The sequence below is a fragment of the Cornus florida genome, unplaced genomic scaffold, assembly GCF_030987335.1.
Source record: "Cornus florida cultivar Cherokee Brave unplaced genomic scaffold, ASM3098733v1 CherokeeBrave_3.0.0_Hap2_Chr10, whole genome shotgun sequence".
In the NCBI taxonomy this organism is placed as follows: domain Eukaryota; kingdom Viridiplantae; phylum Streptophyta; class Magnoliopsida; order Cornales; family Cornaceae; genus Cornus; species Cornus florida.
In genome coordinates this window covers 76,246,477-76,262,547 of record NW_026775580.1, presented here as the reverse complement: position 1 = coordinate 76,262,547, position 16,071 = coordinate 76,246,477, and the positions used below count along the sequence as shown (strand labels likewise).

The window sequence follows — 16,071 nt, the reverse complement described above, 5'->3', positions numbered from 1 at the left end:
ACGCGCTTCGATGGAGAGTCTGGATAGCAATTTACATTCTTAAAAGCCATTGTCAGTCTTCAATCATGAGCCTACGTATATGGGTAGGGTAGTATCAGAAACGTATTCCGGAAGAGCCATACCCCCAATTACAAAACTGCCCCCACCAAAACAAATATACATAATAATTATAGACACCGATAGATGATGACATCGAAACATGCATATAACACCATCAACATTCAATCTTACTCACCTTTTCATAAATAAATAAATAAATAAATAAATAAATAAAATTCAACCTCATTTTATTTTAACCTAATAATCATGTAAATTTCGCACTTTATCACATAGAAAATCGGTGAGGAAACAGGTTTGGATTCATGCAAGAGCTTGAAATGAAAACCTCATTTTGGTCTTATGAGAAACTAGCTACACACAGTGTCTTACCATGATTCTTCATGAATTTCTGTAAAATTACAAGAAAACTTCATATCCATCTTAACTTGAAATTCTAGAAAGCATGTACAAAGAGAGCATATGTTATACAAAAACATAAGAGAGTTAAAAGAAAGAGAGTCTATATATATACAAGACAAACTTTGGATCATTACAGAGAGAACACACGACGGTAAATAGGACAAACTTTGGATCATTACAGAGAAGAAAACCCACGGTACTGTTAATGTGAAAAAAGGGGACGGAAAGCAAAATCAAGTAATTCTTCTGATAGATCCAGACGAATTTTTTAATTTTTTTTTTAAAAAATAAAAATAAAAATATGTAGGTATATATGAGCTAGGGTTCAGAATTTGCAGTCACATGTACAGCCAGTAAACATCAAAGAAAAAGAAATAAAATAGACTTTTGTGTTTGATGTGTTGCTTTGTCACTCCAGAAATAGATGGGTTAGGCACACAAGCAATCAAAACCCTGCAGAAAGAGAAAAGTGCTTAGAAAATGTTTCTTTCAAAAAGAAAATTAAATTAAATCACAAAATCATAGAATTGAAGGTGGAATGATGATCAAGTTGAACTATACCCAGAAGGCCCAACTACTTTATGATCATCATGTATAAAGGAAATCATCAATCATCATACAAGAAAAATGAAAAAAGCTAGTATATAGCGTGTGTGTGTGTGTGTGTGTATGTATATGCACTTCAAGCTTAGCATAAAGTTGATATGACTTTTACCTTCATCCTTATGATGTATACAACAAGCGAGTGAAACATGACGGCCGTTTTTGGAGAAATCACGAGGGTTTTTACAAAGAGATACCAACAGAGCTCAGTTGGCAGTATGCCCACCTCCATATATATGAGAGAGAGAGAGGTAGGTATATATATATATGTATATATGTTATAGGAGGTGGACAGAATGCCAAGAAACTCTGTGAGAAACCCTTTGTTAAACCACCATGAAATAGAAAAGCATCCTTGTACTGAAACCTTTGAAAGACATTTACACACTGAGAGAGAGAGAGAGAGAGAGAGACCCAGTAACAAACATGAGAGATTGCAAAAAGGAGAGGGGCAGTTGGTTCTATTTAAGATATGAGATGGCTTGTACAGTAAATAGGAGAGAGACAGAGAGAAGGTTTTAATTGGATGGTGTGGGTGTAATTAATTAGATATAGAAGAGAGAGATAATAATGGACTCAGGAAGGGGAGAGAGAGAGAGAGAGAGAGAGAGAGAGAGAGAGGGATGGGATGGGATGGTTCATTCCTTTGGGCATATTTAGAAGGAAAGGATCAAAGAATCATCATAGTTATTCTTTCCTCCTCCCTCGTTACTGATGAAACAAATCTTCATCATCCCCCATCAGTCTTTTCTTTCCTACCTCATCCCCCCACTAATTCCTACTCATCACTCATCAACAACTCTCCCTCGTTTCTGATGCATATATTTGTACACACACACACATATATATATATACATGTTCTCTATCTCTCTCTACCCTGTCAGAGAGCAAGGAAGGGAGAGATCAAATTAAAGTGTGAAGAAGAGGGATTGTAGCTAACTAACAAGGGAATAACTTGTTGCTTACTGACCAAAAAATGACAAAACTAGACAAAATCAGTTCCAGGTTACAAAATACAGCTTTGTTTTTAAGGGAACTCTTAGTTCTACCTCCCAACTTTTTTCATCATAATCATCATTTGGCTCAATAGTGTGGATGCAATGAATAATATAACTAAATGGGATTAAAAAGAATGTTGGCCCCATGTACAGTAATCTTGACTATTGATTTTCATCACTGGGATTTAATGCACACACAGCGACAAATGCTGTATGGAGTAATTATAATACAAGGAGGGGAAACCAAAAAAAAAAAAAAAAAAACTATATTACTACATAAATGTGTTCTCAGCCAACTCCCATGTGAGACTACTTCCTAATGATATATGTATATTAAATTTATGGAAAAGTAGGAAAAAAAAGAAAATACTAGAATGAGAATCAAACTCAGTTAGCTTTGCGGTCTCGGTTTCATGTATTTTCTCATTTTAAATTCAAAAATAAAATAAAATAGTTTAGACAATCAATATAAAAATATTCAAATAAATACAAGGGTGTTCCTATAGCTCTTAAGCTAGCGATAAGGTCGCATTAACTTTTGGTTTAAAGGAGATTCTGTATAAATGAGTTGAGTCGAATTTGAATTTATTTGGATTCAAATTGTCAATATTTTATCAAGTTTATACCAGAGTTAGGAACAATTTGAGATTGTATAGTGAAAAATACTTAGAAAGTTTTTATTTGTTTTGTAAAATAGATCTGTATTATTACTAATTTTACTTATTTTATATTTTAGCAATTAAAGAGTTAATCACATGCAGATAAAATAAAGTAAAATATAAAGTTAGAGATGACACCAGGATTTTAGCGAGGAAACCCCAGTTGATAAAATACGTCAACTGTTATGAGAAAAATCTCGTGGACTGTGCAGTTCAAAGTAAACCAATCCACTATACTTGAAACAAAGTATATCGAACTTTGACTTTGGCTCAAACCCTATCGTTCTACCAAACACCAACTGCTAACGATCCTCTTGGCTTTGCGACTCCCCGTCCAACAGTAACTTGATCTCAGGTTTATGCTTGATATTTGTAGAAGAGTAGCAGGTAGATCAGACAACACTTCTCAAATGCTCTAACCCTTTCAAAGTGTGATTGATTTTACCTCTGTTCTTCAATCGTCTGAATGATGTAGAAGAAGATCTGTTTTTGTTTGATGGTTGTAGATGCAACTGTATGACCACGATTAGGATTTGAACGCCACAACTCTGACCTAACTAGGTGTATATGTGTATGTTCTAAGAAGACAACAGAAATATCAACTTTGATTTTCTGAGAGCAATAAACTTCCCAAGGCTTTGTATAATATCTGAATAATGATGTAAAAGTCGTGAATAAACCAATGTAAATGACATGGTTTATATAGAGGTTTCCAAAGTCCTATTCCTTCTTAAAATAAAGGAAATTTCGTACATAGGATTTAGAAGGAAAGTTGTATTGAAAAAGGCATAAAACAGAATAAGGAAACTGGACTTCTTTTGCAGTCAGGACATGTGGAACTAGTTCCCAATCTTGGTACCGGTTCCCACTTGACAAAATCCAATATGAACTTGGAAATTCTGTATTTTTGGATCTTTAAAAATATACCATGTATATCGATGTGTCCTAAGTGAGAAACGATGTCCTAATCGTTGTTATTTCATTTTTGATGATCAACGGTATTTTCCTCTTCTGAACAAACTTCCAATTCCGCAATCGATGTCAAGTCGGATATGGTAACTGAAATTAAAACTCGACTAGGACTTATTTTGTTACCGAAATATACCAATTTACAAAAATATATCTCACATGTATTCCATATCCTTTTGATTTGTTGATAAACTTATGCAAATTTACAAAAGCCTATATATATATATATATATATATATATATATTTATGAGTTTATGTTCACGAGAGCTAATATTGATGAATATATATAAGAGTCTAATATCATTCATGATCAACTTGTTTATTAAATGAGTCTAAAAATTGAACTTAATATAATCTCAACTCATTTGTCTAACAAAAAAACCTTAAACGAGCCGAGCCAAGCTAAATTGGAGCTCCTTGCCTAACAATGTCTTGATGCATTGAAAAGTGCATGAATTGGTGGTCGGAATCTATTATTATAGAAGCTTAGATTTAAGAGAATATGAGAATCTTACTAAAATTAGGAATATTATATATATATTATAAAATATATTGAACAATTAAAATATGTAGCATCTAAAGACCGTGTAACATTGTTGTTTAAGTTAATTTAAAGGGTAAAGTATAATAACACCATTTGAGATTTGTTAAAAGGACACACAGATACAACTTATCCTATTTTTGGATAATGACACCCTCTTATGAGAGTTGCAAGCCAAACAGAGCCTTAAAACATGTGAAAAGTCAACTTTACCTTTCACTATTTTATTAATTTTAATTATAAAATATCAAAATAATTAAATAACCAAATTACCCTTTTCATCTTTCTATATACACACACACACACACACACAACCACAGAGGGGGTGTTGTTGCCAAATGGCGCGACCCTATTTCGTCGCCGTCAAGATCATCGTCCACTGCGCAGCCACCACCACCCATCGTCCACCCTCTCTCCATATATATACACGATGTTCACTCCGCCACCACCACAACCACCAACATCGTTGCCAAGCTCTAATATAGCAAGATCCCTCATTCCCTCCCCACCACCACCTCTTTCTCTCCACCACTAACTCTTGGCCGACACCACCAACATTGGTGGTAACGCACATTCGGAAACCAATTTAAAATTCCAACACACAGATTGATGAGCAGAGACAGAAATTGAAAATGAACAAAAAAAATTAAACCATTGATTCCTTGCAGAGACCAACAAAGAAAGAAAGAAAGAAAGAAAAAAAAAAAACAGAAATTTCTCTCACTACAAGCCATCTATCACCTATTAGAAATCACCCTCGCCTTTGCAAAACCCAGATCGAAACAAAATTATAAAACCTGATCTCTCACATACCCAAATTCATTATCTCACCAATAACAATCTTTGTTAGACATCCGAGTGGAGGTAGATCTGGACGTCAAACTGGTCAATGGAATCGAAGGCGGGTCGCGGATCTAGAGTCGGCCAGTCGACCTCATCAGATTTGAAGGATAAAGGTTCGTTGATGTAGAGGTGGAGGATGACATCGGCAGCCTGATGGTTTTTGGTGGTTGGATGCCTCTGTTAGGGTTCCGTCAATGACGGTGGAGGAGAGGCGGCTCGCGGTCGCCGTTGCCGCCTTTTAAGTGTGTGTGTGTGGATGTATATATGTATGTGTATGTGTGTGTGGATATATGTGTGTGTGTGTGTGTGTGTTGGGGCGGCAAAAGGAGGAAGAGAGAACAAAGAGATGAGAGAAGGAAAAAAATGGGCATGGATGAGGTTAGAAAGGTCATTTTAACATTCAAATTAAAAGTTAAAAGGCAAAACTGTCAATTCATTACCATTAGGGTATCTTTGGTAGCTGTATCAAACTTGAGGTGTCTTTGTCCAAAGATAGGGTAAGTTGTATCTGTGTGTCCTTTTGGCAAACCTTAGGGGTGTTGCCGTACTTTACCCTAATTTAAAATTGTTTATAGGATGACGTTGTGCCTTGGTTAGTAGATTTAAAAAAAAAAAAATAGAATTATACAAATAAAATGTTGATCAGTGGTATGCACTATTTTGGTACCACTCTTTTTCTCTCGATATATATTTATATGAAGGTATTACGAGTTATGAAATATTATTATGACAAATGCAATGAACTAAGAACAATTTAAGAATCAAGACAAAAAGTAACACGCCACACATAAAGGATACAAAAGTTATCACAATTATGTTATGAAATTTTAGGCAAGAGAGATTAATCATTAGGACTTAAAGCAAACAATTAATTGTTAAAAAAGTAATTTAAATTCGAGTAATCCTCTCAAGAGAGGCCTACCAATGAGTTATCCATTTTGATCAATCAATTGAAAGATGTATTAAATAATTTATATGATTACATAAAAAGAGCTCCGCTCTTCTCAGTAGGGAGCTCTTGGCATTACTCTTTAAATTTAATGGTTGCTTGGAAAAGTCTATAATAGGTGTATATAAGAGATGTAACATTTATGGTTTTAGATTTTTTTTTTTTGCAGGACAAAAAAATGTTAGATTAAAAGTTAGGGGTGCAAATGCTCGAGTTAAGCTCTCAAGAATACGGGAGCAACCCAATCATTAGGATACGAAGGAATTTTAGAAAAATATGAGTCATAAATGTGTTTATATATATATATATATATATATATATTATTTCTTATAAATGTATATATTGACATGATAAATGAAGTGCATGTATAATAGAAATCGTAAGGACTATGGAATGAACTGATGAACACACTTATTATAAGGTTTGATAAGGGTGTGATCATAATTATCAATGATGTTTTTATTGATAAAACTAAATTTTGGATAATTTCTAAATTAGAGGTACGAAGAGACTCTAAAATTAAGAGGCTTTAATATCATAATGAGAAATTTGAATACACCTTAATATATAAATATAACTTTAATAATTCAACTAAAAAACTAAAAAATAGAAGTAGCTAGCCAAGACCCTCGTATGGGCTCACATGACGGGTTTTACTGAATGGCTAGCAAAACACTCGCCACATGTAATGGTATTTTGGCTAGTCAATGGGTCTTATTTCTTTCTCTATCCACATTTTCTCTTTCCTTCTCTCTTTTTTTTTTTAATAAATTAAATTATAATTTAAATAGTTAGTCCAATCAACATCATTCCACTTAAGTGGACTAGCTATTTTACTGTCTTTGTATTTACAAAAGTGGAGGAGCCATACCGAATACTCTAAGATTATGGTTCCAAGAGAGTTTTGCCCATGTGACACTCCACACGAATTACCATTGGGGTAACCCTCAAACATTGGCCACATTAGCATGACCCAACCTTTGAAATCTAAAATGTTCAAACATTCTTTTAGGTCCTACTAAAATCCGTCAATTACGTAGCACTCCTAAGTCACTCAAAATATTGAGGCTTTTGTCCGGGTATACCAAAACCTTGAAGGACAAAACTCTAAGTCCAAAACCTTGCAACACTCTTCCTAATCACTTGAGATTTGATACATCCTCCATGTAATGACCCAGTCATTTTCCTTCTCTTCCATTCTCTCAAATTTTACGGATATTTTTTTTCCGTTGATTTCTTGTTCCGAGTTTTTTTTTTCTCATCATTTTTCACTGCCTTTTCATTTTGCGTAACCTATCGGGTCGTGCTCGGATTTGATTCCGACCTTGCATGCATTCATTTTACTTGATTTCTATATGATCCACATTTTTACTTTTGTAGAAAATCATGCTAAATGTTTACTTTTATCCGTAGGGGTATAAATGCAAAGATTCTTCAAAATTATTTTCTTTACTTAGGGTGTTTTTCGTAATTATCTTTTAATGAATTTTGTATTTAAGGTTATTTTAAATGTATCTTTTGAATGGAACTTCATTTTGGGCTTTCTGAGAAATTCATTTTTTGAGTTATTCAGTGGGGGGACATTTGTGTAATTATGAAAAGTTTTCAGAAAAGTTTCTCGTTTTGGGTTTAAACCTTCATGATGGGGTTATTTTCACTTTTTATAGACTCTGGAACTTCCGGAATATTTTTCGGATTTTTATTTCATTTATTTCAAATTTTCGTATCTCTTCGTTCGGGACTCGATTTTCGACCATGTTTCTTCCATTGACCTTAGAATTCCATTTCAAAACTTTTTTATTCACGATCATTGGCATTTGAGCGCGTCTTCACTGATTTCACTTTTTGGACCCGGGCGGGGCCCGTTCGGACTATTCGGGACACATTTTTGACCTATTTAGGGTTAGTGGATGAAAGAGAAAGCATCTCTAACTTTTTATTTCCTAAAGTAGTAGCAGCAGCCACCATTTCTAGAGCTTGGAGGCTTCCCTCTTCTCTTTCCTCTTTTCATCTATTTCCTCTTTGATTTTCATTTTCACGGTTTATACTTTTTTGATCTCCTCGACGACGTGGTCATTTCTATCCAAAATGGTTTTCAATTTGTAGCACTTTGATTTTTGGCTAGGAGTTCAAGCTTGGATTTGGGTCATGTCTCTTGAGGATTTCTTACTCTCCTTGTTGTCCTCGCCAAAACCCCGAAGTTTTGTCGCATTTTGTGGAGTTTGATTTTGGTGGTATTTAAAATTTTCATCTCAAGTAAGGTAGGGGGTGTTTCATGTTTATAATTTTAGTGTTTTACATATTTTTGAGGTTTATAGAACTTATATAAATGTTTAAAGATTAGATCTAGAAATGGTTTTTATTTTAATTAAATGATGATTTAATTTCATAGTTGAAGTATGCTTAGATTTAATTAAGAATATGATATTTGGAGAGCCCATGACTTGTAGTTCATCATATATTATTTTTGAAATTTTTGATTGACTTTTGAAATCTAGAGATTTTTAATTAATTAAGTTAATTAAAAATTAATTAAGTGTTTTAGTGGCTTAATTAAACTTTTGATTTGATATTTAAGTTATTCATAGTATGTGACTTATTCTGTGTTAATTTCATGTCATTTGGTGATATTTTGCAATCTATATAAATTAATTAATTTTTGTTTGATTAGTTTTCATTTAATTAATTTATGATTTATTTGCATATTTGATATTTGCAAGGCCTATTATGCTACATGTCATAATAGTTAAGGACTTAGGGCATGTCTTGTGTGTTCCCACATCTTGGTTGTGTGTGGTATTTGATTATGTACATTTAGTATATGTGTATATTCTTGTTATGCACTACTTATTGATTTTGGAAAGCTTGTAAAGATATAATTTATGTGATGACTAGGGCTCAGTACTAGTACGGGGACAAGAGTCTTCCTTAGTCACAAAGTGAGCACTAGGTAGTTCCTTGAGGGTCGTAATTACCCAAAACAACTTGCCCGATCTTGTGACCGCATGTCCTAGTCTTTTCACTTGTTTGATTTCGTATTTTAAATTCAAGTTGTTTACTTTGTGAATTTATATTTTGTTTTTTTGGCATTTGATGCTTTAATGTTGTTTAATTGCTTATTTATTGTGGTTTATGATGTGGATAATCTAGTTTAGCTTAGGATGATCCTTTATTCTCACCTTGGACATAGACGTTACATGACATGAATCACATGGATTGATTTATATCAACTTTTAAAGTCTTGCAAAACTTTAGGTTATACACATGTTCATTTCCTACGAGTAACTTATTTACTCATCCTCGTTATTTGAGACATTTTTCAGGTAAAGAACCATATTTTAGGGATGCACAACATCCTTGTGGCTTGATGAGTTTTGCGTATTTTCTTACATGTATTTAATAGTATGAATTTTGCTTTATTTTGGGTTAAATATGTCAAAACATGTAACTTCTATTGGGATATGTAATAAGTACCTAAATGCATCCTTTATGACATATTTGACATGTATATGATGGGCCAAGGACCAAGAATCTTATGCTTTACCTTTATGCTATTTGACATTATGTTTAAAAATGTGAAAAATTGGAAAATGCAAAACTCTAGCATGTCCATTTCATTTTAGTTGGTGGGAATTGCGTTTTATCACTTTCCGTAATGCTCTTTTATTATATGTGACGTGTGACCAAGGACCAAACGGTTCTTTGAAAGTATCTATGGTGATTGACTTCTTAATTTGCTTAAAAAAAGCCATTTTTTTATGATTTTGGGGCTTGGGCATGTCATATTTTGTATATGGTGTATTTTAAGGTCATGGACCATTGGAACATATTTTATTATGTATATTACGTTTGCGAGAATGCTTACTTAGCACAAAATATCACGGTTGTATGATATAGATGTTGTATGCTTCAAGATTTCCATTTTTAGCCCATTTTCTTGCCTTTTTTAGGCTTAATAGGTCGGATTTTGCATCGAGCATATTTGGGGGTCACGGACCATTCCTGCACACTTTAAAACACTTATTATATTTGCGTGCACAATCTTTTTAGCCCACAACTTCATATTTAGTCATTTGAACACTTGGTTGTTCTCATTTTTACATTTTTAGCAAAATCTGGTTTAAAGGCATTTTGGGAATTTTACTTCTAAAATAAATTCCGGTCTTGACTTGGTCACCTAGAAAATGTGATTTTAGTGGAGGTCTCTTCACAACATTTTTCCAAAAGATGTAGTCTCAGTCTCGAAAACCCAGCATCAAATCTGATTTTCTGGTGCACGCACTCTTTAAAAAAAAAAAGTTTAAGCTCAAGGGTATTTTGGGAATTTTACGTCAAAAATAAAATTTTCTTTCGATATGCTCAAGTTGAAATAATTATTCTAAGGGAGGTTTCTTCTTTGTATTTTTCAAAAAACGTCGTTTAGTGCCTTGAAATAGTCCATTATTTTTAGCATTTTCTGCCCAGGTATTTTTCATTGTTGTCATTTTACTATTCATTGCTGGTGCGTCCCTCGGCCGCAACGACGCTCCTTTTGTTTTGCTCTTTCTCCCTCGTCCGGACTCCGAATCAAGTGATTCTTGAGTCTAACTTCTTTAATTTTTCGTTGTCTATCCAATGGTGTGCTCGGTAGCACCTATAACTTTTTGAAAATTATGATTTTGCTCATAGGGCTAAACTTGTTCGTTTTTAAAACGTCGCTTTCGCATTTTTGTTTTCTTTTAAGTTCCGTGGCTTCATGGGAAGCCATGTTTGTGTCTTAGGGATGATGTACACCTCTTGAGATTTTGTTTGCATGTGAAATGACCATTTTGCCATTGGGGGCATATTTGGTTTATTTTCACCTTTTCGCTTCCGCATTTGTTTTCTTTTGATTTCGTGACTTCATGGAAAGTCACCATGGCATCTTAGGGATATTGAATATCTCAATAGACCTTATTTTTGTTTCTGCTTCCGCATTCCAGATCGTTATCGGGTCAGCTTTCGGGTCACATTGACTATCTAGGTTTGTGAAAATTCGGAACTTCACACTCTAAGTCCACCAAAATTTCAAAAAATAATTCTCGACTCTAAAGCTCCAAAATACTAGAATCGTGGCCTATGAAGTTATCTATCACTCTAACTTAATGACTCTGACAATTGGACGTATGGGGTTATGATGTCGGTGCTACTCGCATAAACCACGCGAATTTTTTATTTTTTACATAAACCACTCGAACTATATATATATATATATATATATACACATACATATCAAATTTATATTTAGGGTTAATTTTACTAGCACACCCTCAAGTTTGGCCAAATATCACCTTGAAATATGTTTCGAAATTAACTATCACTCACATTACAAACTTTTGCTCCGTTTTTCACTCACACCCCAACAGTTAGTTGAACCGTTCTGACATGATATAAATGACTTAAATGCCCTTTATTTTTGTCAAAATAACTTTTTAGCCTAAAAAGTAGATTAAAAGACTAAAATATCCCTCAAAATTTTGTAAATTTACAAATTATATATATATATATATATATATATATATATTTATTTATTCAAACACAGACATATATATACACCAGCACAACACCACCACCAGGAGATTGCGGCGAATCAGGCGAAGAAATCAACGGCGGGGCAGACGAGCCATCATGGTGATGAGATCCTGGGCAGCGAAGACGATGATGTCTATGTAAGAGACAACAACAGGGCAGGCGAGATCGAGGGCAGTCTTGACGCGAACGACGATATTAAAGGCGTCGTCGGGGAGGGAGAGGTTGATGTCGAACCGCGTCGCTGCTTGTTGTCGAAGAGATGACTATTACAGCCGCTGCTCTTCAATTTTTTCACACCCAGTTCAAAGTCGTCTTTTTCGTCGGCGTTGTTCTCCGTCGCCGGTAACAACAGACCCACTTCTGTGGTCCTTCACTTCACCGAAGATCGAGAAATCCCCATGGTCGCCGTTTTGAAACTCATCGGAATAGTTGGGTCTTCATGTCGTGTATTGATCCCCATTGCCTTTTTTGGCAGGAGCAAGCGAAGAAAATGATATATCCGATTGAGTCACACAACACCACCAACAAAACCTTATTGTATTCGCCCTTTTGGTTTGATTTTATTAAGGGTCTCCTGCCCAGTGCATTTATGATTAATTAAGTCAGTTTGGGATCTCAAACGTTAACCAGCCTTGATTTTCATCTTGCTTTCATTGATGATGGAGTGGTTCTAACAAGTGAGGTAAAGTGCAGTAGTTCTTAAAATGTGAAAATTGATTAATTGATGAAAAATCAATTCTGAACTATACCTGCCTTTCAAATATATAGGTGAATTTAACACAACGTTTGTATTTATATATATATATATAAAGTCTGTTTATCGAGTTCATCACCGCCGGCATATCCGATCTTCTGTGTTCGTCCCTTTTAGGTATAATACATCGCAGTGGGTTTGATTGGGGGTTACGATTTGGGAGTCATGGTGGTGGCTGTCAGCGATGAAGGTGCCAATTGTGGGTGGTACGGTGAAGGGGTGTAGAAAGTTAGAGAGAGATGAGAGGACCGGTGGCGGCGGCGACCATGGTGGTCATGGTGATGGATGTTGGTGGTGGTGGTGGTGGTGGTAGGTGAGTGTAGGGGTATAGTTGTCTTTTAAGCAATCTGTTATTTAGTAATAAATAAGATTAAAAAATTAGGGGTAAAATTATCTTTTCTCATATATTTAACGAAACTTTTAACAAAAAATTGAAAATGGACCTATATAATAGTTAATTTCAAAAGATATTTGAAAGTAAAATTTGACCAAACTTAAAGAAGTGTGAATGAAATTAACTCTTATATTTATTAAGTGGAGATTGGCCTAACCAAAGATATATTTTTCATCTCTCCTTTTTCAAATCTTATTTTTTCCCTGAATCTCTTAAGTGGGGTCCAACTCCATCTCAAAAGGTCGGGGATCCGAGGTCCGCTCCTGTAGAAGAAACTCCAAAATTCAAACCCAAAGTTTTGACCTACTAGCTAGACTTGTTAAACCAAAATAATTACAAAGGTAAAACAAAGGTCAAATGGCATTCAATTATGTCATTAGTAGTGTTCTCTCTTATCGTCCCCTTTTCCAAGAAATATATGAAAAATTAATCCGCCCTTTTGTCGAGTGATACGTCACACTCATCACCCCCACAACCCACGCTCCTTTACCTCTCTCGTGACTGTTCTTCTTCTTTCTTTATTCATAATAAAAACAGTCAACAAAACTTCAAGCTGCTAATTTCGTAAAAACTTCCACAAATGTATAATATTCCAATACATACAGAAATATAGATACACACACATATATATCTATATATATTTATATATATATATTCATGTTAAATGTGTATGAGTACAGAGAGTAGCGAGTACAGAGTACAGACATGGCATTTAATTAAGAATGCATATACCGTCCATTTATTGATTCAAACTACCTCCAACTATACCCATTGAATTTCTGAACAACAAAAAAATCAGAGTCCCACGTAGTGGGGACTGTGATGGACATTGTTCTCTTGTCCAACCTCTCGATCCCTCAATAGTCTTCTTGAGGTATACAACCCAGTTGTCACTCTTGAGTTTCTGTCAGAGCCATGACTGATTCATTAATTGGGACAATGAAATTTTACCACCGCTTCATTAGCCCATTGGTTATGAACGCCCCAAAAAAATATTCAGTAACATTAATGTAAGTTTAAAAATTTGCACACAGTCCTTAGATGTTGAAGTGTGTTAAAATATTATTTATTTTTATATTGACTTTTAAATTTAGATTCATATCATATTTGAAATAACTGATATTAACTTAAAATACCGTAATTTATAACCTATCAAATTTTTTTTTAATCAAACTCGTGTCACCAAATTAATAATATTATGTGTTTTGATAATATAGTGGAAGAACTAAAACAAATTTAAAAATTTTTCAAAACAAATTTTTAAAATTATTTTGGTGTTGAGAAAAACATATCGTCTAAAATATATTGTATGTTATGATTTTCCTTCTGCATATAAAGAAAGTTTGTAACTGGTGCTCAATTTTTTCTTCATCATCTTCTTGGAGAGGTTGAGGTTGGATTGCTGATTTTTCTAAAGTATCTGCTGATATTAGGGTTCTGGTTTACCATTTTGTTGACTTGGCTTACTTTGACTTTTGACTTGCCACGTGTCTCATTATGTGTCAAGTGATTACTTGTTCTCGTGACACGTGTCAAGTGATTACTTATCCCTTCTTTGTACAGATGTTTTTTTTTTTCCCTCCACAATTGATATTGATAAAATTCACAGAATTCTGGTCGGTTAATACTCCACATTGTTTTGGTTTTTTATGAAAATTTAAACAAACAGATACACATTCGTAATATTATCCGTCACCAAAAGTGCAGGTCATTTTTTTCCTATGAAAATGCAAAAATTCTGTCAAGTATTAATCTAATTATAATTAGATGGTGGCGTGACAATATATATATATATATATATATATATATATATATATATATATATGTTTGTCCTTAATTATATAAATGCTGAGACATGCAGCATGCTTTACACGACGTTTTGTGATGACATGGTAATGTTTTGTACCGTCATACCACAATATTTTTACAGTAAGGTGATGATATATGTTAATGCATTTTGGTATGTACTTTGTACTCTGATATATAAATACGCACATAGTATTTTTTTTTACTGGAAATGATCTGTTCCTGTACAGGAAGAGGGAAACACCAAACACTGCCATGCAAATTCAATGTAAAAGGTTCAACCTTTATTTCCTTTGCAATAACATCTTAATTCATATAATTACCTACACAACACAAAGCGTTTATTTTCTTTTCTTTAAAGGTACACACTTTGCAAAATTGATTTATAGTTTATCTGAATGTAAGTTCGTACACTGGTTTACATTATGCAAAATTGGTTCAAAATTGTTGAGAAATTTTTACATGGCCTAAGACTACATGATTCGATCAATCACAATTTGAGATTCAAGTAAACACGTTAACCTTATTCAATTTTATTACTCGAATAAATAAGCGTACATCCATTTCATTAGACAAATATATACAAAATAATGAAATAACAATAAATTACAAGTTACAATAACACATGTATATATAATTTGGAAATAAGGTTTGAAATCAATAAATGGGATAACTTGAAACACACTCATTTTTAGTCTTTGATGGCCCGATGACGGTGCACTGGATACATCAGAACTGTCCTTGAAAAAACACGCGCAAATGCATGCACAACATATGCGAAAACAGACGGCTTTCAAGGCTCATTGAGCTTCCAAATAAACCTTATCAAACCACAAAAAAGGGCCTGCGAGCGTGTAAAAGGAAACGTGCGTAAGATGAGAGAGCAACACCGTATAGAACAACTGTGACTACATTCTAACACTTATACATATATATATTTGAAATTTGAAAAACAACACTAAAAACTTTGAAGGGGTCACAACCGTATTGAATTGTGATTGACAGGAGCAGAGTCCGAATTATGTAATAATTTGATAATAAAAAAAAGAAGTTATGTCACACTTTTAATGGCGAATATACAGGGGTATGGAGTGGGAGATATGGTTGAAGTGTGTCTCCCTAAATGTGATATAGGTATTACTAGGACCTACCAAATGTAGGAATCGAAACCCTAGTGGAATAAGCACCAAAGAGGAGCATGATGAACAGTAGTAACTTTTCTTGTTACTTTTATCCTTCTTCTGCATGTTTTGACATCAAAATAAAAGCTTTCAAAAAAAGTTGATATGCTTTGTGTTCTGCGCTGTGTGCCAACTTTTTAATTAAATCCTCCTTTATCCTTCTTCTGCTCTTTTGTTTCCTTTGCTAGAAAGTGCTTTCAGAATAGTGGTGCAATGATGGGGACCATGGCATATATATGACTTGCAGATGAATAGACGTTTTCCTTTTTCTCCTTTTTTACTGGCAATATTATCACAATGCTTAAATTACCATTGACTTCAAACATTTGCATCTCTCTCTGTCTCTCTCTCTCTCTCTATATAT

General features: G+C 34.0%; 1 long non-coding RNA gene across 1 annotated transcript; it reads right to left on the bottom strand.

Moving 5' to 3' along the window:
- Positions 1-543: 543 nt before the first annotated feature.
- LOC132279217 (uncharacterized) lies at positions 544-2,286 on the bottom strand. Its single transcript, XR_009471249.1, has 2 exons — positions 1,175-2,286; positions 544-912 (listed from the first exon to the last, which is right to left on the bottom strand). It is a non-coding gene; the product is annotated as an uncharacterized LOC132279217 (long non-coding RNA).
- Positions 2,287-16,071: the final 13,785 nt, after the last annotated feature.